This window comes from Peromyscus californicus, unplaced genomic scaffold (assembly GCF_007827085.1).
Source record: "Peromyscus californicus insignis strain IS unplaced genomic scaffold, ASM782708v3 Scaffold_16__1_contigs__length_79575227, whole genome shotgun sequence".
In the NCBI taxonomy this organism is placed as follows: Eukaryota; Metazoa; Chordata; class Mammalia; order Rodentia; family Cricetidae; genus Peromyscus; species Peromyscus californicus.
This window is the reverse complement of record NW_026294458.1, coordinates 39,749,458-39,776,422: the sequence shown is the minus strand read 5'-3', so window position 1 is coordinate 39,776,422 and position 26,965 is coordinate 39,749,458. Positions and strand designations below refer to the sequence as shown.

Genomic DNA, 26,965 nt, shown 5'->3' with positions numbered 1-26,965 from the left:
ACCTGCCTCTGCCTCCCGAGTGCTGGGATTAAAGGCGAGTGCCACCACCACCCGGCTGGTTTGCCAATATTTTATTGTATATTTTTGCATCAAAGTTCATGAGGGAGATTGGTCTGTAATTCTCTTTCTTTGCTGCATCTTTGTGTGGTTTGAGTATCAAGGTAACTGTAGCCTCACAAAAAGAGTTTGGTAATGTTCCTTCTGTTTCTATTGTGTGGAACAATTTGAAGAGTATTGGAATTAGCTCTTTGAAATTCTGGTAGAATTATGCACTGAAACCATCTGGTCCTGGACTTTTTTTGGTTGGGAGACTTTTAATGACTGTTTCTATTTCCTTAGGGGTTACTGGCCTATTTAAATAGTTTATCTGGTCTTGATTTAGCTTTGGTATGTGGTACCTATCCAGAAAATGGTCCATTTCTTTTAGATTTTCCAATTTTGTGGAGTACAGGATTTTGAAGTATGACCTTATGATTCTCTGGATTTCATCGTTGTCAGTTGTTATATCCCCCTTTTCATTTCTGATTTTGCTAATTTGGCTGCTCTCTCTCTCTGCCTTTTGGTTAGTCTGGATAAGGGCTTGTCTAACTTGTTGATTTTCTCAAAGAACCAACTCTTTGTTTCATTGATTCTTTGTATTGTTCTCTTTGTTTCTATCTTATTGATTTCAGCTCTCTATTTGATTATTTCCTAGCATCTATTCCTTCTGGGTGACTTTGCTTCTTCTTGTTCTAGAGCTTTCAGGTTGCTGTTAAGTCACTAGTGTGAAATTTCTCCAACTTCTTTAGGTGGGCATTTAGTGCTATGAATTTTCCTCTTAGCACTGCTTTCATTGTATTCCATGTAGTACATTCATTTTCATTGAATTCTAGGAAGTCTTTAATTTCTTTCTTTATTTCTTCCTTATCCCATTGGTGATTCAGTTAAGCATTATTCAGTTTCCATGAGATTGTAGGTGTTCTGTAGTTTTTGTTGTTGTTGAAATCTAACTTTATACCATGGTGGTCTACTAGAATACAGGAGGTTATTCCAATTTTTTTTTTTTTTTTTTATCTATTGAGATTTGCTTTGTGACCAAGTATGTGGTCGATTTTAGAGAAGGTTCCATGGAGTGCTGAGAAGAAGGTATATTCTTTTTTGTTAGGGTGGAATGTTCTGTAGATATTGATTAAGTCCATTTGAGACATAACATCAGTTAAGTCCCTTATTTCTCTTAAGTTTCAATCTGGCAGATCTGTCCAGTGATGAGAGTAAGATATTGAAGTCTCCCACTATTAATGTGTGGCTATTAAATAGACATGTGAAAACACCCAGCAATCAGAGTCTAGTTAACTTAGGATACTGAGTAAGAGATGCTTGAGAAGTCACCCCAAGAGATTACAATTTAGAAATCCCTTCTGAATTTCCAGAAAAAAATACAGCATGCTTAGTGAAATATGAACATCAAATCAGACATGAATATATTGGACACACTTAGGCTAAAATTGCATGAAATATGTGAAATAGAAATTTTACTGAGTAGACTGGCATTCCACCATGGAGCTAATTCCCTAACCTGCAGTCCTGTGCATTTCCTGTTGTTGCTGTTATTGCTGAATGCTGCTATTCTGCCTTTAGGTATGGTAACAAGTGCTAAAGGCAGACATGACTTCCTGTACAGCTGTCTACACAGAGCAGAACACTGACTCATTCTCTTGGGACACTTGAGATTAGTGTCAAAAGCTAGAAGGGTGGATTGCCTCAGGGAGTCTTGCTTTAGTTCCTGTCCCTGAAACTCCTAAAGCAGTCACTGATTCTTCTTTGTTCCCTTGGTCAATTGTCACTGACCTCAAGCTTTTGTTATGAACTTGCATACTTACCATGTGAGATAAGGATAGACTCAAAGCTGGAGATTTCTTTGGACCGAATGATGGCTTTAAGTGTTGAATAATAGGCCAGGGGAGGGTGTAGGATGGATGACAGTATCAGTTCATCAGAATCCTCATTTTTGCAATGGAGGCAAAGCATTCTCAATGGAAACTCTCTACCTTTTCTTGTTTGAACTTGACTTTCAAGGAGACTAGAGTTTACATGTCTGTCTCTGTCTTATTTTCTCACTACGCTCCCCCCTCCACTTGCTCACTCTCGCGCTTTCTCATTCAGAAGAAAAGCTACTTTTTCAACTTATTTAATTTATAAGTGGAATATGCTCAAGTCTTAAACAATTTCAGGTGATAAGATCAGTGGTATTCTCCATAAATCATGTAGAGCACTTTGATAAAGACAAAGAAATAGCCAAATTAAACAAATATTCACGGCAGAGTTGTGTCATCGAAGGGCAGACCTACATGCAGAAGTGACTTCCATCACATGCCCCATCTTAAGGGTCAAAAAGGCTTGCTGCTTAGGAGTTTGGAAAGAAAATACTAAAAACGAAGCTGCTGTTTGTTGAATGAACTTTTCTCTCCTCTGTGACGTATGTTTGATTTTGGAGTCCAATCTGGACTTAGTGTGTGGAGGCAATAAAGGGGAGTTTTGCTTAAGCCTCTCACAGTTAAGAGGAAATGGGAGCTAGAGGCAAGAGCACATGAGTTTGGGAAATGCTAATTAATTCCATTTATGCTTTTGTAACGCTGTTAGCTAACCCCATTCTTTTAGGGTCGTTTGATTGACACATAAGATGTGTTGAGTGAAGATGGTTTTGTGGATGATGGAGGAGCTCTGCGCTAGTGGGAAGAGATGGGAATAAAGGAGGTCATGTCAACATGCTGTGCATGAGAAACACTGTGATGGAGAGCCGTGCAGGTGCTGTGGGGGTGGAGGAGTCAGCATGGGTCAGTGTGGAAGGTGAAGAGCAGTGCAGGTGCTGTGGGGGTGGAGGGGTAAGCGTGGGTCAGTGTTTGTCAGCGTGGGACAGTGTGGTCAGCATGGGTCAGCGTGGGTCAGCGTGGGACAGCGTGGGTCAGCGTGGTACAGTGTGGTCAGCGTGGGTCAGCGTGGGACAGCGTGGGTCAGTGTGGGTCAGAGTGGAAGGTGAAGAGCAAAGCAGACATCAGCGTGGGACAGCGTGGGTCAGCATGGGTCAGCGTGGGACAGCGTGGGTTAGCGTGGGACCGTGTGGTCAGCGTGGGACAGTATGGTCAGCGTGGGTCAGAGTGGGTCAGCATGGACCAGCGTGGGACAGCGTGGGTCAGTGTGGGTCGGAGTGGAAGGTGAAGAGCAAAGCAGACATCTCCTCTGAGCTCAGGGCTCTTCAGGTCAAGCAGTTTCTCTGCCACTCTTGGGGTCACAGAATTTCTCAGAACAGCCTTAGTTTCTGAGGTGCTCTTTCATTATCAAACCCTATGCTGAACATCCATCTCTCTGTGCCCTGGTTCTTCCATGCTTTTTATCCTTCCCCAGTATTAAAGAAAAACTTAAGCAGATGTAAAAGAAATTGGGCAACACACTAGAAGATGGAGGTAGTTTCCATGCTCATGGATTGGAAAAATGGCATTCTACCAAAAGCAATCTACAGATTCAGTGTAATCTTTATCATAATTCCAATGTCAACCTTCAGAGACATAAGGAAAAAAAAAAACAAATATGAAACTCGTATGAAAGTACAACAGATTCCAGATAGCCAAATCAATCCTAAACAAGGGAGGGTATATCATCATACTGGTTTCAAGTTATACTACATAGCCACAGTTACAGAAACAACACAGTATTAACACAAAATAGATGTGTAGATCAATGAAGTAGACAACCCAGATATGAAGCCATGGAGCTGTAGCTACCCAAGTTTGGCAAAGATACCAAATATGAGTATTGACGGAAATATGGCTTCTTTAACAAATTGTGCCGGGAAAACTGGATATCTACCTGTAAAAGAATGAAACTGGATCTCTGTCTTTCCCCTTGTACAATAATCAATTCCAAATGGACTAACAACATTAATATAAGGCCAGAAATTCTGAAACCATCTGTGGAAACCCTTAAAAATATAGGTGTAGGCAAGAGAACTGTAGTCACTTAGAAAATCATGCCAACAGCAAGTCAAATGGGACCCATGGAATTAAAAGCCCCTGTGTAACAAAAGAAAATTTCATTTTGTGAAGAGACGGCCTGTTAAGTCTTCGCTAATTTGCTATCTGATAGAGGACTAGCATCTAGAGAACATGAAGAACTCAAAACACTGATATTAAATCAATAAATGGATTAATGAGATGAGCACTGTTCTCAAATGATGAAATCCAGATGACTAATGACTGTGTGAGAAAAGGTTGGAAGCCAGTCACCTCAGGGACGGACAAACAAAACTACAATGGCATTTTCTCTCACCCAGACCAGAATGGCAGTCATTAAGAAAACAGCTAACAAGTGTGGGTGAAGAGGTGGACGAGAGAAAACGCTCCGTCCATGCTGGTGAGAACGTAAGCAGTCTAGCCAGTATGCAAATCAGCATGGAGAGTCTTCCAAAGTGAAAAACAGGTCTACCATATGACTGACCCACTGTTAGGGACTTACCTGAAAGACTTCAGTCAATACATCAGAGAAACATTACCCAGCAATGTTTATGGCAGAGCTATTCACAATGGCCAAATGGGGAACCACCCTCAGTCTGTATCAACAGAGGAATGAATGAACAAAAAGGAGGTTTGTATGTGGAGATTTTTCAGCCATAAAGAACAAAACTGTTTTCAGGAAAAATGCACTTAGCTGGAGGTTATCATACTAAGGGAATCAGGTCAGTATTAATTTTTCATTTGTGGATCTTAGGTTTTATATAGGTACATAAAATTGTGTGTGTGTGTGTGTGTTTAATGAAAGTAGAAGCAAAACTAAGATGATAAAAGAGACTATCCAGAGGGGGAGGAGTGAGAAAGGGAGGAGAGAGCTCTGCTCAAAGAACATTATATACTTGCATTAAAATGTCCTTATGAAACCCAGTACTATGTGCAATGAATAATCACCAATGAAAATACAATGTGAAAATGAAACATTTATTATTATCATATCTGTGAAATTAAAAACAGGAAATTCTTTTTGTGTAAATTAGAATCCAAATAAAGACCATACATTAAATTCATAGTTATAACTCGGGAGAGATTTGTGGCCTACGGTTCCTGTCATTACTTAAACAGTAGCAACAAGTCACCTGTCATTAAAATACCAGTTTTTTTTTATAGTGTATTGCATCATCTAGATTTCACTGATTACATTCCCAAAATATTATTTAACATGCTTCTATGCCCTTGGATCTCCTGTAAATGGATTATCGCATAGATAATCCAGGTCACACTCAGATTTAATTGCTTTCTACAAGAATATTTTAGGTGTATCTTGGTGGATTGCTCCTCCTCTGTATGCTTGGTTTCATTCACATCAACCAAATCTATTGATTTAATTTGGGATTTATAGAATTTAAATTCTATTCTTTTTCTCACGTGTGAGTTGATATATTCCCATAAAGAGGATTTTGCCCTCATTAGTTATTTAGGTACAATTCTGATATGCTCTTGTGTTTGTCCTATGTTGGGGTCTGCCAGTTTTTAAGTATAACCTGCTTCTGCATTTCCATCTCTAAAATGCCTAGGAAATGTCATAGCGTATATATCCTGGTCATAGATGAGATTCATGTGTTCTTGGAGTTCAGCCAGTCATCCATGCTGGAATTCTGGCTTATATTTAGGATCATGATGGTGGCAAACAGCACTATTTTAATTCTCAAGGTTAAGGAAAAAAAGAGGTGGTGCAATATACCAAATAACCTTTCAGTGGGCTTGTTTGAATTGAGAAAAATGGGTAAAGTTAGATCACATAGTAATATATATACTCTGGACCAAAAGGAATATCCATTGTAGCAATCAGTACTTACTGTGGTTTGAGGGGTAAATTCAATCCCTCACCTTGAATTTAATTGCCATGGTAACAGTAAGAGAAGCAGGAACTTTAAGAGGTGGTTACCCAATGCCCTCACGAACAGATCAACGGCAATACTGTGTGGGTGTGCCTAGTTACTATTAGTTTGTCATAAGTTGGCCTGTGCTCACTGCCTGGCGTACGATTGCTTGCCTTTCTGCCGTATTGTGACACAGCACATTGGCTTAGACAGACACGGCTCCTTGCCTTTAGCAATTCTGATCTCAAGACCCATAGGTCAAGTAAAGTCCTGGTGGTTACAATTTATGCACTCTCAGGAATTCTGCTATAGTAGTATGAAATGAATAATGATGGTGTCATAGCTATCTATGTACGATGGTTTGTTTTAACAGGAGCTATTTCTATACCATTTGATTTATATTAGTTCAGTTGGTTTGTGTTGAATTTTGCAGTTACACTTGTTTTTAGTCAGTAAATTTGTTTTCTTTTCCTAGGGCACTACATATTTTTGTTATTTAAGGAAGTTTACAGTGAATATGTAGAGTGAAAAATTTTAAAAAGAAAATTTTTTTATAATACTAATGTTTATAATATTAAGCCCACATTCAAACTCTGACTTGGTTTTCTTTGCAAGAAGTCTGCATGTGGCACATTTGAGAAATGCTGCTTCTTCACTCCTGCTTCTACACACACACACACACACACACACACACACACACACACACACAGCAACAACGCATAGCATACAAACAGTCTATACACACAAATGTGAAGCAGCAGACTCCAACTTTAACATGGTATTTCACTAGATAGGAACAAATGTGTGTAGATATTAAAGATAATAAAGGGGCCCAGGTGGTTTCAATCCTAATTAGTATTGGAGATTTCAAAACAGAAAATCAAAAGAAAGGATGGGTATTAGGAGGGCAGAAAGGGAAAGTAAAGAGGAAAGAAGGCAAGGAGGGAGGAAAGGGAAAGGAAGAAAATAAAAGATTGATTTCTCAGACTTATCCCAGAGATTCAGATTTAATAGGTTTAGAGGATAGACTAGACACTGAATGTTCTCACAGCCTTCCAGATGTTTTGTATGAGCAAACTCTTGCCAGTAAGTCTTGATCCCTGTCAAACCAACCACACATCTCACATACTTTCCCACTGGGAGTTCCAGTCTTTCTGGTTTCTTCCTCTTGATATGTATGTTTCAGGAGAACCCCACAGCTCTGCCACCAAAGCTACACTTCCCCTCTCTCATCACATGGGGATGAGTCCTTCTGAAGTCCATCTCACTCAATCAGACAGGGCAAGCTGTGCTCAGTACCTTCTAATCTTTTTCCTAGTAGCCACAGAAACCCCCTTGTTTCCCATCTGAGGAAAGTTAGGCTTCCCTCTGGAGAGATCTGAGAAGTCTGAAGTAAAAACAGCTCCTCACATCAGGCATCAGGGCTGCCTGGTAAGAACTTTACGTCTCTCTTTTTCTTTGGCTTTATCGAGCCATTTTGCTAATACCATCGCTTATACTTCACAGGAGAAAAGAAGGCAAAGTTCAATAATGTTTTCCAAGCCACATGAAAATGATCTTGCCGACTTTTGTATGTGAATGGTCTTGATCCCAGAATTTGAGCATCAAACAGTTCCCTTGGAAAACCTTGAAAATGTGCATCTTGAGCCTACCCAGTCTCATTGAAAAGAATTTGTAGAGATTGGAACCCTGGCATTGTAATTTAGAATTACTCATGCTTCATTCTTGAGAATTTTGTGCGTGTATCCATATTACATTGTATATTACATTGCAGTTTTTGATGAGGTCTTCAAGAGGTCCGAAGCAGTAGCTTGTATTGAGGACCAGGGAGCACAAAATCTTCTGTTCCCTCCTCAAATACTTTGAAACCTAGTAACAGGTAGATGCACCTATTCCTGTTCTCTTCTCCCTGACTTTTGTCAGTTTTGAAACAGTTTGTTTTTATGAATGTCATCTATCCTTATGACAGGTCTTAAAGGCATTATACTAAGATGAATCATGATCTAAAAGATGAGGCATCCTAATTTCGACTCTACATGGTAGAAAGGGTTTTGCAGGTGTGATTAGGGGTTGGAGAGATCACCTGATAACCCAGTAGGTCCAGTGTAATCACAAGGCCCTCTTAAGGCAGGGAAGAGGATGAGATCAGTGGAGAATGGAGGTCAGGATCAGCAGGAGAGGGTTGAAGGTGTTATACTGCTGGCTTGAAGGTACAGGACTCCTGGCAGCCCAGGCATGCAGGCGATCTCCAGAGAAAGAACAGACAAGGAAATCAATTCTCTCCTGGGGCCTTCAGAGGGAGCCTGTTCCAGCAGACAGTCTCTAACTCTGCCTCTGAGGCCTCTCCAGACTTGTGACTCTTAGAGGGGCAAGACAGTAAACATGAGCTGTAATCTGTTAAAGCTAGAGAAAGCTACACTAGTTTAGTGGAAAACATCCAGGAGCCCTGGGTTCCTGGTCTTCTACTATGATTAGCTCTGGATAGTTGAGATAAATTGTCAAATATCTGTAAGCTCAGCTGCTAGTTTTGGGAAAGACACATGAATTATTACACTGCGGGGGGGGGGGGGGGCAGGTAGGGCTGGATGGCTGACCTCTTCGCCTTTATAAAAGTACTCTTCACCACAGGCTCCACCCTTTCACACAGCAGAGTTCAGCTCATACCTTCGAAGTAGAACCAAAGCCTCCATTCCCTCAAGCTCAGCCTTTGCTGTTTTGTTGCCTGTGTTATTTTAGCCCTAGTGGGAATTATCTCCTTCGTTACCTTGTCATAGGCATTTGTCAAAATCAGAGGTTACTATGTTCTAGCACGAGTATATCATTTAAAGTACTTGTTGAAAATAAAAATAAAAAATTTCCTGATGCAAACCCAGAAGTCTGTTATTTACTTGAATTCGTGCCCCGCTCCACTCCAGGTCATAACTGAACGTTCCTTACACCACCACACTGGCTTTAGGCTTGGCTTATAGAGTCTAATAATTTTTCTTCACTGGATTTGAACCTGAAGCTCCCATTTCCATGCCTGATTTCTGCTTCTTGAGGATAGACCTCCATCACGATGCCCAATAGCCCACTGGTATAAAACAAAACAAAAACTTCATATGATTATAGCTAGTGCAAATATAATTGCAGAGATGAGAGCCAATCATGAGGCCTTGATCTGATGTTTGCTGTATTTAGTCCCGTGCTCATCTTTATCCTTAATTATAACATTAAACTACAAACTTAAAAAAACTTCTGGGTGAAATATTTCACATGGGAATTGTACAAACATTTCTCCAAATGTTTTTTTTTGTTTCTTCATTTCATTGTAATACTATGTACTTTATATTTCTGAAAATCAGTGTACCCAGCCTTGGTTGAACTTACTTCAATATAATAAGTGACAGTTACACTTGTGACTTTTTTTTCCCTAAGAAAAAAGAAAATAGTTTGATGTTAAGAAGATTTGACTAAGAGTCTCCTAAACTAGGCTTTCTTAATTGGAAAATAAAGCATGATTTTGCCCTTCAGGGGACACTATCAGTATCTAAAGGTATTTTTTTTTTTTTTGGTTGTCACAGCTACAGAAGTGTTCTAGCCACATCTGATATGCACAGACCAGGAATCCTTATCAACACAGTACAATACATTTGGTAGTATAGCACCTCACTGCCACAACAAAGAATGAACCACTTTGAAATGTCCTAGACAAATGTTTTGCAGTCTTTAGCATGCATGTGAATCTTTAGGGTGTCGTTAGTATGCATGTGAATCATCCAGGGATCTTATTCAAATGAGGACTCGGGATGTTAGAACTAAGGAGGGGCATAAGAGCCTCTCTTCTGACTAACACCCATGTGGTGCAGGTACTGTTAAAATAAGGACTCTACTGTAAATATTAATCTTCTGTGATTCTTGTTTGCCTTCTTACTCTGTGAGTACATGCCTTGTCTGTCTCGTCACCAATAGCTAAACTATTCCTGGTACAGTAAAGTTTCATAATGAATATTTTTGACAGCATGGGTAGGTAGATGGAGGATTGAGGGCGTGAGTAACTATGCAGACAGACAAAGCCCCAACTTCCCCACATCCACCCATCAAAGAACCTTAGAGATATTTTGCTGAAGAAACTCAGGAATTTGCCAAAGTCCATCCCTGCAGCATGGCAGCCATAAATGGGTTTAAAATAAAAACAACTGGAAGCAGAGGAGATGCTTACGTGTTTTTTTTTTTTTCTTTTCTACCCTTCTGAAAATTGGGTGTGGTCGGGTGAAGAGAGGAGGGTGTGAGAACACAGGCTGGCAAACAGGCAAAAAAAAAAAAAGAAAAGAAAAGAAAAGAATCATCAAAATTGCCAAGCCTGTAAGAACAGATTTCCAAGATGTTCTTTTTAGATATGCCAAGGACATCCAAAAATTCCTACAGGTTTTCAACAGCTCTCAGCAATTTCAACTCTTTCATCACAAATGTTATTATATGAAAAATGTCTACCTAGCTGGTGATTCAGGTGTGGTCATTGGTGGTTAGATACTTTCATTTACTTACTTATTTTTTTTAAAGTAAGTTAGTTTGGGTTACTAGATGCCTGTGACTCCACCATCAACCAGAGTTAGTAGCTTTCTTTTCTATGTTCACAGTGAGCTGTATAATCATATTTGGGAAGTAATGTCTTCATGGAAATAGTTCAGAGGCTGATAAAGATTCTGTAAATCCACTGGGACCTACAAGGGATTCAGACCCACTTTAAGGCAGAGTTAGCTGAAAGTGAGATTGTTGTGTCCCTAGAATAAGTTACAGAAACCTTTGAGGGAAACCTCTTCTTGGATGTCTTTCAATAGAAACTAGACTTTTGTGTTGTGGGATGACTTAAGGATCCTTCTTTACTGAATTGTCCACCTCTTTGTGGGATATTTGTACACTGTGTGAAGAAGTGTCACTGTGATTGGTGCAATAAAGAGCTAAATGGCCAATAGTTAGGCAGAAATGGTAGGCGGGACTTCAGGGCAAAGAGGAAGAGGAGGAGGAATCTAGGTGGGTGAATTACTCCAGGGGGGATGCTAACAAGACACAGAGGGAGTCAGACATACAGAATGAAGGAAAGGTAAAAAGCCATATGGCAAAACATAGATTAATTGAAGCAGGTTAATTTAAGTTATAGGAGCTGGTGGGACGAGCCTAAACTAAGGCTGAGCTTTCATAATTAATAATAAGTGTCCATGTCATTATTTGTGAGCTGGTGGTCCCGACAAAAATGTGCTGGTACACCACCTTACAGTTCTTACCATGGTGTTCAACATGTTCTGTCTTCTATGATCTGACTCTAAAACTACCTTTGTAGAGTTAAATAGAAGGCAAAGTAAATGTAGAAAAGGAATGTCCTCAACTAGATTTAAGATATCCAAACAAAATCTATAGCTCATGTCATAGTGAGTCACACTTAATGGTAAAAACTACACACCTTCTTCTAAGGCTTGGCAAGGCAAGGATACCCTATCATATTAAATTTATTAGATCATACAGTAAATACACCAATTAAAAGATGAAACATAGTCGCTTTAGTGTCAACACAAGGGAGGAAGGAAGAGAGGGGAGTGAGAGGGGAAAGAGAGAGCTAGAGAGAGAAAAACAAATCCATAAGTTTCGTCAAATATCCATGATATGCATGAGAACAAAACTTCTGACAAGAAATCAAGAATATAAATAAGGGGAAAGATATTCCATGTTTATAGATAGAAATGACTATTGTTTAAGTTTCTGTTCTTCCCAACTTTGTCTTTAGAGTCCCTGCGATTCCAATCTGAGGAAACTACTGTGCGCAACGGACACACTGCTTCTAAGGTTTAAACACAAAAGCAAATGACCCCAATAGTGAAATCAGTATCAAAAGGGAACAGAGACAGAGATATAAATTACTGGCCTCAAAACAATAGTGTAGGGGATGGGGAGAGAGTTCAGTGTCGGTGTGCTTACTTAGCAAGTACAAAGACCCTAGATTTAATTCACAATATGGGAGAGGGGAAGGGGAATGAAGGAAAAAAAAAGAATACACCACCACAACAACCAAGACAGTGTCCTGGTAAAAGAACAAATAAATCCATCAGAACAAAAACCTGGACCGTTGTTGGTTGACTTCCAGGAGAGTGGAAGGGACTAGACTGGGGTGAGACTTTGTCAAGAGGCACTTAAAATAATTTATTTCTTTTATTTAAAAGAAAGAAACCTTAAACAAATATAGAATGTGAGTTCTGTAGCTGGAGCCCTACTATTTTGTGCTTTTCACCATTTATTTATTTATTTTTTATTTATTGGTTAATAGACTATTTTTGGATCAGTTTTAAATTTACAGAAAGTTGTACAGAAATTATATTTTGCACAGCTTCCTAATAATTAACATCGTGCAGTGATGTGGTGTATTTGTTGTGAAAGACCAACTGATAATTGTGTATTGTTAATTGCATCCATAAGTTACAGTAGTGCTCTTTTTGTTTTTAAGTTCTTTGACCTTTGACAGATGTGGAATGTCACCTATCCATAATTACAGTATATTATAATAATATTTATTGAGCATAGGTGTTACATCTATTTATTCATCCCTTCCTACTGAGGTCATGGCAACCTCTGACCTCGTTACGACACCTTGTTTTTTCCAAGTAATCATATCGGTAGACTCATACAGTCTATACTCTTTCACACTGGTAGCTTTCACTTAAATTCATGCATTTATGTCCATGTCTTCCTTTTTTCTATCTTTTTAAAAGTTTAATTTATAAAGTAGGCACACTGAGACGATAATAACTCATAAAATAGTTACAGCAATAGAACACAATAAAACTCACTTAAAATTACAAATTGTTGACTTCTGGAACTCTCTATATGGTCTTCAGAACATGGCTGACTGCTGATGTCTAAAACTGCAGATAAGTAGTAGGAGATGATGCTACAGATATACTCATTTTTCAGTTTCAGTACATCTCTTCTTCTTTGCCATGCATTATGTCCTGAGTAACAGTAACTTTGCACTTTAATGTACGAAGGCTCAAACACCAAGGACTGGCAGACAAAGCTATCCTCTGCCACCTGAAGGCTTATTTCTTCTTATCACTGAATAATCTCCCGTTGTCAGCATGCACTGGTCTTCTTATCCATTTCCGCATTGAAAGACATCAAGGTGTTTCCCAAGTGTTGGCAGTTGGGAACAAAGCTTGTGTTTCATACTGAGAAAGTGAAATGTGTATGAGAAGCCAGGTGCTGCGGGCCGTAGGTTAGTTACAGTCAGAATCTTGCTCCTTCCTTGTTCCCATTTCTTTCTCTATACTTCATGATGGTTTGGAGTAGTTTATGTACTTGTCTCTACTAGATAACATATTTTCTGCATGCAACTATTTTTTATTTGTGTCAATGTATGTTATTTAGTTTGTTACCATATTGTGCTAAGCAAGTTCTTCCTGACAGTGCTGTATTCCCAGCCCCTTGTTTATTTGTTTATATTTTGAGATAGGATCTCACTAAGTTGACCAAGCTGGCCTCTGCTGATAACTCAGTGTTTATCTTTCAATCCTCTTGCCTCAGCTTCCCAAGTAAGTGGAGATGTATCACCTGGCAAGACGGCACATTTTTTTCTTTCTTTCTTTTTTTCTTTTTTTTTTTTTCTTTTTTTTTTTTTTTTTTGCGCTGGTTAGTTTTTTGTCAACTTGACACAAACCTAGACAAACCTGGGAAGAGGAAATCTCAGTTAAGGAATCGCCTCCATTAGATTACCTGTAGGCATGTCTGTGAGGCACTTATTTCTTCTTTTTCTTTTTGATTAGTGATTGGTGTGGGAGGGCCCAGCCCCAGCCCACTGTAGGAGGTACCACACCTCGGCAGGTGGTCCAGACTTGTATAAAAAAGCAAGACAGAAAGCAAAGTGGTGAGCAGTTTCTCCATGATTCCTGCTCTGACCTCCTTCAGTAATCAGCTGTGGTTGAGGTGTATAAGCCAAATAATAGGGTTCTTCCTGGAGTTGCTTTTGGCCATGGTGTTTATCGGAGTAACGGAAGGGTTCTTTTGTTTCTGTTGCTGTTGTGGTTTGTTTGTTGGTACCGAGATTGAATTTACAGCTGCGCAGATGCGAGGCGTGTGCTCTACCGCTGAGTTATCTGTCTCCTTTAGTCCTACCTGCCCTGTTTGTTTCTTTGCTTTATTTTCTGTGTTGAGAAAGGGTTTTGCTAAATCGCACAGACTGCCCTTAAATTCACAACTCTCCTGCGCTAGCCCCCCACGTAGCTGAGATTATAAGCCTGGGCTGAAAAGCTGGGGCAAATTCATTTACCTATATATGTTTGTCCAGGAAAATGCATTCAGTATCCACTACAGATTGAATTCATATGTAAACAGGGGTAAGAGGGACAAATTCATGTTAGCATTGTGAGGGGGAGGTAGGGCTGGGAAGATAAGGAAATTATATTCAGAGCATTGAACATTTGAGGTGTGGGTGGAGCTATTTGAACCCCCAGTAAACTTTTCCAAGGTTAAGCATTTTACGATAAGTATATTTAAATGCTACTTTATCACTATATACACGATGCAAAAAAAGAGTAATGTCTTTATTTTCCCAAGAATTTTCAAGGTTGAGTAACCTAAACAGAATTACTCAATAATATTTGGAAACATATTTGATCCTGAGATCAGATTAGGTGGCTTTTAATACTTATTGTGTAATTCTTCCTGTTACTTATAAACCATTTTATTGTGTTTGTTTGTGTAGGTGCATGTGTGTGTGTGTGTGTGTGTGTGTGTGTGTGTGTGTGTGTGTGTGTGTGTGTGTGCCACAATGCATGTGTAGCTATTGGAGGAAAATGGGCAGGAGTCAGTTCTTTCTGTCTGCCCGGTGGATACCAGGACTCACACTCAGGCTCAGCAGCAGGCTCCCTTACCTGCTGACTCCTCTCCCCAGCCCTTCTCAGTCTTCTTCAAAAGTTTTTAATCCTACATTATTTTTATTTGTTTTTCATTGAAAATTGTACATATTTGCTAAGAACATTTTTTGATCCAGGTAAACATTGCATAAAAGTCAAATCAGTGCGTTTTTTGTGTATCGATCACATCATATAGTTTTATCATTCTTTGTAGCACAACATTCAAAACCATTTGGGGGCTATTTTGAAGTTTAATACAGTTTTGTTGAATTTATCCTCCCTCTGTGCAGTAGACTATCAGAATTTTTTCTTCTTACCTGGAAGTAACTTTGTGCCCGTGCAAGTTTTCTATCTAACTTCATCCCTCTTTCCTCCCTCCTAAAGCCTTTCACAGCCTCTGTTCCACTCTCTACTGCGGTTAGGTCAACTCCGTGGTACTCCACAAGAAGGAAAGTCACGTGGTGTTTTTCTTTCGGCGTCTATCTTGTTTCTTGAATCACAAAATCTTGTGTATTCATCCGTGTTGTTGCAAATGACTAGATTATTTTTTTCTAGTTGGGTGATATTTTGTTGTGGATGTGTGTATACACATTTTTCATTTGTTATTTCATTTATTTATTTGTATATGTGTGCCAGTGTGTGCACATAAATGTAAATGCCCACAGAGGCCAGAAGAGAGAGTCAGATCCCCTAGAACTGGAATTACAGGTGGTCATGAGCTGCCTGTAGTGGGTTCTGGGAATTGAACTCTGGTCCTCTAAAAGAGTAGAGGACCCTTTACAGCCGAGCCATCTCTTCAGCCCCATCTTTACCCATTCATATATTGAAGGCTACTTAGGTTGACTCCATGTCTTAGCTACTGTGAACAGTGCAGCAATCAATATAAGAGGGAAGGTGTCTCTTTGACATACTTCTTTTTACTTGTACTTTATTTTATTATTTATATTTGACTTTATTTCATATATATATAATATATAGTGGGATTACTGGATACTCTAGCCACATGGCTTTCTATGATAGCCACACTAATTTGCACTTTGATCAACAGTACACAAGATTTCCCCTTGGGTCATGCTCCTCTGTGAGGATTCTGCCTCTCCCTGGTACTCTGCTCACCTTGGGTCACTCATTCACTCCACTGCTTTACAATCATCTCTTTCACTGTGTACCCTTCGCAGATGGAACCTTGTCCCCATTTTAGGTGTGCCAGCATCTCAGTTCTCACATAACTCAGGACCATCTTGTTCGTGAGGAATGCAGTTCTTCAATCGTGCTGTTTTCCTCCTTTCTGCTGTCAGCAGGAGCTGCGTCGATTATCCAGTAGGTGCCCTGAGCACCTGAGATGCCCCTGCACAATCCAGGCAGTGTTTAGGCTAGTGTTCCAAATTCCCTGAGCTAGAATGCTGACCCACGGTAGTTTCTCTTCTTTTCTATTTGTTCCTATAGCTTCAGCTCGTCTATGACTCAATCCTGACCCCTGTGGCAATCACCTTCTTGAGGCACTGCATGTTAAGAACTTTTTATCTCCTTAGGACCTCCAGCAAACAATTAAATATCATTGCTACAATTTTTTTTGTGTCTTCTATCTGCCTTGATGTTCTGAAAGAGAGGTTATGTGACCCACAGAGCAGGGAGCTCCGTGGCTCAGGCTAACAGCCTGGTAGGTGGGAGGCAGTATGTTCAAATGGGTGTGTTCCTTGGCTTTAAATACACTGTGACCCAATCTGAAACTTAACTGCTTGACTTCATGCTGGAAAGATAAGCACATAGGCTTCGTGTCAAAGCAGCAGGAGTAGGCAGTGTTAGATCCAGAGGCAGTCAGCATCTGCCTTTCCTTTTGGAATCTGGAACCATTATACATTCTGGAGGGAAGACGATTGACTTGGACTTGACTTTGAGCAGAGGGTTAAGGTAAGGATAATTTTTAAAAATGCCTTCAAAACAGTTTACACTGGGGAGGTAAAGTGCTTGTATGAAATGATGGAGGATCAAGAAATTTCAGAGCTCCGTATATCTGTACCATTTTCTTTGAACGAGGCCAATAGCAAAATGAAGTTCAGGAAATAGCTGTTTTTTTTTTTTTTAATAAATTTAAAGTTACAAATATGTCCTGAAATATGAATCACTAATTAAGATACAAGTACTTTTTTTGGTTGTGACTCAAGATAAGATTTTAGTTTATGTTCTTTCTCATAATGATACTTACTTTCTATTGAAATGAATTGTTTGTGATTCCACCAAGAAAATTGTTAAATCTCTTTCTCTTAGCTGAGTTTCTCTTCTCTCTATTTACAGGGAAGATCTATGATTTGTGTGGCTATAACTCTGCCTTACAATATAATATTGCCTTTTCAGTACTAGAGGTTGAAAACACATGCCTTTTTAGTGCTGAGTGTCTGTGTGTGTGTGTGTGTGTGTGTGTGTGTGTGTGTGTGTGTGTGTGTTAAAATGTTGTAGTCAACAAAACCTGACAGTGGGCTGTAAGGAGTTTGGGGGGTTTTGTTTTGATGTTTTTGTTTTGTTTTGTATTTTTGCTTCTTGTCCGCCAAAAGAATAATATTTGATGTTATTCAGAGTGATAGGTTTCTTTGGGTGAAAGAAGAATCTGAATTTTAGAATAAACTGTATTTGGAGGGCAGATTGAACTTACAGATAGAATCAGTGAAGATCAGGACAAAGGGTCTTTCTATTTTCTACCCTAGTAATTCCCCGGATGATTACTACTGCCTGCCTGGTAAATTCTACTTTGTGAGTGAGGAAAGAGGCCCCATGTTCTTCCTCAAAGAATGTACCTGTTTGTGGACTTAGAACAATCCAGACTCGACTACTGGACTTGGCTTTTATAAGGAACAAGTTACATCAGCCAGTATCTGTAGATCAGGAAACAGCAGATAGATCGATGGATAATGATTCCTATAAGATAAGAGACAAGTGATATATTTGAGGATGTGGACAATTTTTCTCTCCACCATGAAAGTGAAGTGAAATTGTTGCCATTTTAATTGCTAGCAATGACTGTCTGTTAGGTCCTTTTGCCAGAAAAATATTATAATTGCTATGTCTTTATTTTGCTGAATCTTTTCAAAACAGCAGCATCAGAACCATCAGATTGTTTTAGATTAAAAGGACAGTGGCATTATAACTGAATTAGGAAGAACCAATTGCTCTCACCACTGTGATTATCTGATATCTGTTAAAAAACATTTTGTGATTCCTTGTTTATTACATTCCAGTACTAATTACATTACACGTGCTAAGATGTACAGATGCACTCATACTTATCATGGAAATGGATCAGGAAGACTGTCTGACCTAGATTTATACCATGCAGGAAAGCATGGTATTTTAAAATTCCATGTTAACTATTACTTGTGTGTTAAGTATATTAGGTAATACTAAACTTAAAAGCAAATACAATATCTATGCCTCTCTTTGGCATTATATATTTGTATATAATATTACGTATAAGTATGCTCATGGCCTCAAGATACAGAATTGATTTGGGCTTTCTATTTCTGAAAGTCCCTGATGTCTTGTTATATAGGCTTTCACAACATAGTGATTTAGTCATATAGAATATATATTCTAGCCAGGTGGAGGTGGCGGCGCACGCCTTTAATCCCAGCACTTGGGAGGCAGAGGCAGGCGGATCTCTGTGAGTTTGAGGCCAGCCTGGGCTCCAGGGTGAGTTCCAGGAAAGGCGTCAAAACTACACAGAGAAACCCTGTCTTGAAACCGCCCCCCCAAAAAAAAAGAAAAAAGAAAGGAAAGAAAAACGAATATGTATACTGTAACTAATCATATAAAGAATTCATTAAAGTGACAGTGCCTTATAAGGTGAGACAGGGACACACCCCTGTTTGGATGAGGCAAGCCTTACCAAGCAGATGGTATTGAATGTCACCTAAGGTTGGCAGCAGAGGGTTGATATTAGTCAGCCCAGGTGATAATTTGCAATAACTAATTCATTTTTGGTAAACAGTCAAAGTCCAAGCTAATTTTTTTTTTTTTAATTTGGGCAAATGGATGAAAGGAGTGTTGTTATCCAAATAGGTAACTGGAATCAAGTTACATTCTCACATTAGGCAGATAGATAAACATGGCTGATTAGTTCAATTCAGGTCTTGTTGAATATGAGATGGCTTTTGAGACACCAGAGCAGTGTAGTTAGTGAGTCTTTCTCTGTCCTGCCAGCCAGCTCTCAAGTAACCACACGGAGACTTATTAACTATGAAAGTTCGGCCCATAGCTTAGGCTTGTTTATAACTAGCTCCTATAACTTAAGTTAACCCATTTCTATTAATTTATGTGCTGCCATGTGGCTCATGGCTTGTTACCTCATCTCTTACATGCCATGCTTCCTCCGCATCTCCTCGCAGCTCCTCACTTCTTCCTGGCATCCTCTGTGCCTGGAAATCTTGCTTAGCTGTTGGCCATTCAGCTCTTTATTCAACCAACTAGAGTGACACGTCTTCACAGTGTACAAAAAGATTATCCCACATTTCCCCCTTTTGTCAAAATAAAAAGGTTTTAACTCGCCGGGCGGTGGTGGCGCACGCCTTTAATCCCAGCACTCGGGAGGCAGAGCCAGGCGGATCTCTGTGAGTTCGAGGCCAGCCTGGGCTACCAAGTGAGTTCCAGGAGAGGTGCAAAGCTACACAGAGAAACCCTGTCTCAAAAATCCAAAAAAAAAAAAAAAAAAAACAAAAACAAAAGGTTTTAACTCTAACACAGTAAAAGTATATACAATAACAACAATTATCAGATAAGAATTACATTCACGCTCTCTCTGTGATCTCTCTGCTCCCTGCTCTCTGCTCTGTTCCCGCCATCTTTCTTTCTCTCCAGGCCTGACGCTCCCCCCTCCTATCCTCTCCTTCTTTCTAATAAAGCTCTTTGTAACTTGTTAAAAAAAATAATAATAATTACATTCACAATGTCCAGTCCATTTGTATTTGGCAAATTTGGAGAAAGTACAGTATTATCTATCCTTAGTCCAAAGTTTTATACCTAAACCACTTTTTGTCATAACTTGTATTACCATCCCAAAAATATCTTTTAGACCCTAAAACATCTTTTTAGATGAACAACTTAAGCTTTTGTGTAAGTTTTTTTTTTAATTTGATAACAAGGAAAACTGTAAAACTGTAACTATCTAGTCTTCAATCTACCTCAGAGACCCAAGAAGGATAAAATATTACTTGAATAAACAGAAAGTACAGAGAAAGGAACTTCCAAAACTAAGAAAAATGACAGAAACATCTGGCTGCTTAGACAGTCACCCAAGGTTTCTTTGTAATGTCAGAGCATCCATCTTCAGCCTACAGGCCTAGAAGATCTGACAGACTTTTTTGTGAAGCAGGAATTTTTGAAGGACTGTCCTATCCTGTCTTGGCAAAGTTCAGCAATCACTTTCTTTTATGTCCTGCTTATCCAGTTTGGACAGCATAGTGTCGGCCATCGAGACAAGGGTGGTTTCTTGTCCAAATGGCTAGTTTTTGCCACAAAGAAAGTAAACTCCATATGGAGGTTTTTTGATGCCCATCATCATTTTATGAAGTAGATTGGTGCTGTGGGATGTTCTGTATGGCAAATGTGTTGCTCTGATTGGTTGGTAAATAAAACACTGATTGGCCAGTAGTCAGGCAGGAGGAAGTATAGGCAGGACAAGGAGGAGAATAAAGCTGGGAAGTGGAAGGCTGAATCAGAGACACTGCCAGCCACCACCAGGACAAGCAGCATGTGAAGATGCCGGTAAGCCACGAGCCACGTGGCAAGGTATAGATTTATAGAAATGGATTAATTTAAGCTGTAAGAACAGTTAGCAAGAAGCCTGGTACGGCCATACAGTTTGTAAGCAATATAAGTCTCTGTGTTTACTTGGTTGGGTCTGAGCACCTGTGGGACTGGCAGGTGAGAGAGATTTGTCCTGACTGTGGGCCAGGCAGGAAAACTCTAGCTACAGATTGGTGTTGCCAGAAGCAGACAAGTCTCACTGTCATGAAAAGTCCTATGTTATTAAAACATTAAAATGCCATATTTTGTAGCTCTCTGGTGTGTTTGAAGACCATCTATCTATTTAAAATATGTCTCTGATTGACCTTGAAAACATACCTAACATGATTATAAGTTTGATTGTTATAGATGACTAACTACTAACCTGTATTTCTTTATTATCCTAAATAGCTTTCAAGGACTAGAACTTACATTTTTAAAGGAGCTGCATAGGTACAATACCATACACAAGAAATAGAAACATATAATACATTATAACAAAAATAACTTCAAATTTATATCAATATACAAAAATATTTATACCAATGTAAAATATTTAAGACTATTGGTTGTTTTGTTTTTTGGTTTTTTTTTAGTTTGAAAGTAGATACAATAACCTACCCTTTTATCATATCATTTCTATATCCCCCCTTTCTTTTCAGAATGAGATCACTGAATCTAATTTCCTTTGTTTGGTAACCTCCCTGACCATGACCGATAACAACTTGTGACCAACCTCCCTTAGTGATGACAAACATCCATGAAATGACCAAACACCACCCACTCTGCCTTTTGGGAATGTGGGTGTCATTTTCTTAAAATTACTTTTTGTTGTCTGGGGGTGATGACACCTTTAGGGGACCCTGAGAAAATTAAGGTAATGATCAAGTCCTGAGGGAGCTAACTGTTATCCAGTCTCAGTGTGATGGGAAAATGTAGGGCTTTTCTGAAGTTTTGGCTGGAGTAGTCTGTGAAGTTGGACCATCTCAGCCAGCAGCCTTGAAGCTGTTCTGGATGCAGAACTCTGAGGAAACTGCAACAGAGGCACTCTGAGAGGTTGGATCACCTGGGCCACCAATTTTCATTGGTGTCTGGTCTCCTTGCTCTGAAAAAACACAAAACTTTAAAGGTAACATACATATTTGCATTAACACAAGTATGGAATATACAATGTGCACAAGTCAATTAAAGATTTTTTTGTTCTGTATTTGAGAAGGAGCATCTGTCAACTTTATAAGTCCATTTGGACTGCATAAACAAACTGTAATATAAATCTCTATCCACACTATATGAAAGGATGGCATGTAATAATAGGTCATGAGGACTCTGTAGTTAACAAGATTTATCATGTCTCATCTCATCTCTGAGCTGTTCCCATGCAGAGTGATCAGTTTACATGTTACCTGTCCTGTAGTCTTTTTTGGTTCCTTCCCCATGTCTATAGCCAAGATACTTTGGAGGTATCCCCTGGTCAAATACAATCTTTATTAACTTGGAAGGAGTCCACAGCTTTTCATTTCCTGTGGAAACAAAACACAACCTCCAAGGCAACACATTTTCCATTCTGAAGCCAGGATACCGCTAAAGCATATAGGCTTGTTTAATTCAGCAGTCCCTTCCACAATCCCATGTCTCTTAGCTGCTGTTGTCTGTTCATTAGCATTCAAATAATTCAAAATTAACAAAGCACCTTATAAGGTACAAACTCCCTGTGTTATAATATTTCTATCCTTACATGGCTTATTTTTTATTACTTCTCTCTTTAAAAATTTTACTATTGCTGGGCGGTGGTGGCGCACGCCTTTAATCCCAGCACTCGGGAGGCAGAGCCAGGTGGATCTCTGTGAGTTCGAGGCCAGCCTGGGCTACCAAGTGAGTCCCAGGAAAGGCGCAAAGCTACACAGAGAAACCCTGTCTCGAAAAACCAAAAAAAATAAAATAAAATTTTACTATTATTTTAAAATTATTTATTTTTTATGACTGTCTATACTCTTTTTTTTTTTTTCTTAAGCCTACGAACATTGTTAAACACACTGTAATCTGTTTAGAGGTTTTTTCCTTCTGAACCTTTTCTGTCTGCATGAGCAAAATCTTAAACCACTGCACAGCTTAGCTTATGGCATGTTGGTGGCTCAAACCTGCAGGCAGTGGCCGAGGATTAGGAAGCCATAATTGGCTCCATTTTTGTGTGTTTAGAACCTTTTTTTTTACTTTTTTTTTGAGCTAAGGATCAAACCCAGGGCCTTGTGCTTGCTAGGCAAGCACTCTAACACTGAGCTAAATCCCCAACCCAGAACCTTTTTTTTTAAGCTTTCTCAGGTCTTATGTGGAAATGCTTGTCCCACATTGGGTGCCATTTGTAGCAAATCTTTCTCCAGCCAGCCAATTCACAAATAACCACATGGAGACTTATTATTTATGAAAACTTGGCCCAAAGCTTAGGCTTGTTTATAACTAGCTCTTATAATTTAATTAACCCATTTCTACTAATTTACATGCTGCCATGTGGCTCATGCCTTGTTACCTCATAACCTACGTGTCATGCTTCCTTTGCATCTCCTTGAGACATCGCCTTCCTTCTTCCCAACATCCTCCGTGCCTGGAAATCTTGCCTAGCTATTGACCATTAAGCTCTTTATTAAACCAACCAGAGTGACACATCTTCACAGTGTACAAAAAGGATTATTCCACAACAGAGTAGAGATGTTTTATGATGACATGATCTTGTCTGTAAGAAGAGCTGAATGACTCCTGTAAATTTGGAACTTTGTCATATTTAGGACATTTTTCCAGGGTTAGGAGGAAATGGCAGTGTACATCTATGGTTTCTGCTTTTGAGGAATTTATTTAAATACTGCAGAAGATCCCAATAGCCTTCCATGACAGTTAGGAGCTATATGCTTAGAATTGCCAAAAGAATTATGTAGATGTTTCTTGGTTTTCTGTAGTCAGTATTCAAGCAGAGATAGATATTTATGTTACCTCTGTAATTTTTACTTATTTATTTTTATTTTTGAGATGATTGTATAATTACAGTATTTTACCTTTCTATTTGCTTCTTCTAAACCCTTCCATATATCCCTCCCCACTCTCTCCTTCAAATTAATTGCCTCTTTTTTTTCACTAATTGCTGTTACATGCATATATGTGTATGTTTATACATATATATTCCTAAATAAAACCTGTTTGGCCCATGTAATGTTTCTCGTGTGTATGTTTTCAGGGCTAATCATTTGTCACTGAACAACCAATAGGTATGCTCTTCCTTGGGGAAGTCCACCTTTCCTGCTGCCAGCTTTCTTCAGTTGCCCAGAGTTCTTTGTGCAGAGTTGAGGCCTCTCAGGGGGCTTTTCTCCACCCACGCCTGCATGTCCATTGGGGTCACCCTCATTCAGCTCAGATTTGGGCAGTCTTTCATCCTTTCTTACTTGCCGTTCCTTTTTACCTTTTTATGTTTTGCATTACTTTCCTTTAAAAAACATTTTAAAATAGTGAAGCTTTTGATATTATTAGATTCATGTTACTTTTATTTATACAGTGGTCCTCAACCTTCCTACTGCTGTGACCCTTTAATACAGTTTTTCATGTGTTACAGTCTGGGGAAGGCCAGCTCTTCAAAACTGCTCCAGGGTTGTGAATAGAAGACCTCAGAGCAGTGAGGGCTTAGGAAAAATTCTTATCTATCTGAGGGTTAGATTTTTTTTCTATCTATGGGGAAAAAAAGAAAACACACATGCTTTCTGAAGGTAACTTTCTCTTTTACTTCATCTTAAAAAATGTCTTTCTCTGAAAATCTGTCTCCACACTGCTACATCTCTTTACATACAGCTATATATTTCTCTACTCTGTTATATTCCTTCATATACTACTGCATCATTCATTCACTCTTTCCTCATTCTGTTTCTCACCTTGCTCTCTCATTCTTCTTCTCTGACCAACTTTGGACAATTATATGTTACATTTTCTTTCTGCCCATTGGGCTACATCCCTCACTCAGCACTTACACCTACACATACTCACACACTCACTACTTATTCACATCCAAATTCTGGACAATTTGGACAATTATATGTTACATTCTCAGGGCCTGGCCCATTCTCATAACACATGATAAGTCACATAGTTTCTCTCAGGCTAGGAAGGTCACGCTGACTTGGCCATGCACATAGCTCTAAGTTGGTGAGGGTTCCAGACAGAAAGTAAACAGTTGGCTGAACCTTGAGCCTAGGAATATGTATAGTCAATTACTGTAGGGGGTCATGTCTCAATGTAAACAGCCTGACCTTGATTTAGTAATAAACACCTGGGAACTAGTCCTTGTGTATTTCTGAAGGGACAGCTTAGTCTAGTTTTAGTTTGTTCTGAAGTCTAAAATTAACTGACTTTGAGACTGAAATACTGTTACTTTCCTGTGTCGATTAAGAAAAATATTCTGGTATTATTTCTATTCATCAGAATTATACAGCTTAAATAGAAATTATCTCCTGATCATTTACAAGTATATGTGTGCCCAAAGATGTAAAACACACTACCAGTGGGCTGTGGAAAGAACCCCACAGTTGTTCTTTTTAGGGAGGTTAAGTGGTTGCACAAGAGAAAGTTACAGACAGAAAACAAGCAGTTTCCACAGCCAGTGACCCCACAGTCTTTGCCTAGTGGGGCTTCTCAAGAGAGAGTTATTTGTCTGGTGGGTCAACCTGTTAAATACTAGTTGTCACCTGCTGTTTACTCCCATGACCTCTGGTAAAGCCATTGCTACCAGCAGCTCTCACCACTCATGTGGTGGTGACCCCCAACCTTTAAATTATTTCATCACTACTGCATAACTGTAATTTTGCTACAGTTATGAATAATAATGTAAATATCTGATATGCAGGATATCTGATATGTGACCCCTGTGAATGGGTCATTTGACCCTCCAAAGGAGTCATGACCAACTAGGGCAGTTGAGAACCACTGCCCTAGTAGTTTGAAGTAGATGATAGCATAAGTTGTTTGATAGAAACGTGGGTGCTGGTTTAGAAATGAGTACTGTTATTGGTCCAGTTTTACAAAAGGGAGAAACTCAGGCACTCACAGGTTAAGTGGCTTACCAGAAGCCACAGTTAGCAAGTGATAAAGTTTGTATTCAGACCTTCTCAGTGCTGAAAACAAAGCCCCTGCCCCATTTTTTTTTTAAAAAAATATATCTTTTAATTTAAAAATTAGTTTTGTTATTGGGGGAGTATGATGTGTGGGAGATGGGCCATGGAGCATTTGTGTGTCAGAGGACTACTTCGTGGGGCAGTTCTCTCCTTCCACCTTTATAACATGGGTTCTAAGATCCAATTCATGTTGTCAGGCTTGTGTGGCACGGGCCTTTACCAATGAGCTATAGGCCCTCTCCCTCTTCATTTGTATCCTATTATTCTCACTGAATTTGCTACTTGAAAAGTGTTTTTCTGATGGCTGCCTAACTTCTTTAAGCATCCTCTTAATTCTTGACATATGTGTTGTTTTTGATAATAAATTTCAAAAATTTTAGTTTTAATCCAGAATCTTAAGATTCTAGAAATTCTTACAAGAAAGTTTCCTATATTAAGGAATAACAATGTTTTAAGATCATTAAACCACATGAAATTCTTTTCCAAAAATGTTAAAAAATGTATAGGCTGGGTATATTTAGGAATTCTTTACAAAAGTATTTTGCAATCTTGTACGATGGTCTCAACCAGACAGACAGGTGGAATCAACAGCCCTGGTGGGAGTTAGGTTGCTAAATGAGAACTTATCAAAGCAAGAATGTCGTGTATCATTAAGGTCTACCCATTCTTAGTAATAAACAACTACAGTTCAGATGTTCCAAACATAAGTAAAGTATATGTTCTTAAGTATAGCATAGAATGAAGGTTAGGACCAGAACCTCTGCTTGGAGATATGTGATGTAGCCTGATTCTTGGAAGGTTTGGATGACTCAAGAGTGCATGAAATGAGCTTCTAGGGTCTTGATTGGAGATACAGGATGCAATATTTGGGTCAGCTTCACAGTTTCTTTTAGGACATTGCTTTAAGTCAGAGGGGAGTAACCCAAAGTAAGAGGCCCAGTACTCACTAAAAGAAATAGTGATTCGCGTTTCCTAGACTAGGAACATTGTGACATCCTCTTTTGTGAGTTTTCTTGAATCTGACCTACTATTAGATTTTTAGGATAATTGTGGACTCTACTTTCACTATTGATAGTACAATAAATACGTTTAAAAGAAAGACTTCAGAAATAATTAAAAACTCACATTATTCAAGACTGATTTATACCCTTGACTGAAACCAGAGGGTAGTTCTGTTTATTAGTTAGAGTATGGCAAGGATGTGAGCCAAATTTGTAATGTGGTTTGGGTTGGTGTCAACAGGCTATGTTGTTGTAAAATTAAACCTCAAACTTTCAGTGATCTACATCAATAAGGGGTTTTAC

The 26,965-nt window shown here is 39.1% G+C and overlaps 1 protein-coding gene across 4 annotated transcripts in view; it reads left to right on the top strand.

Annotated features, from left to right (window-relative positions):
• The window catches only part of LOC128112114 (transmembrane protein 45A-like), a 79,868-nt gene that overhangs the window by 31,212 nt on the left and 21,691 nt on the right, over positions 1 to 26,965 (top strand). The gene's annotated exons all lie outside the window — the stretch shown is intronic.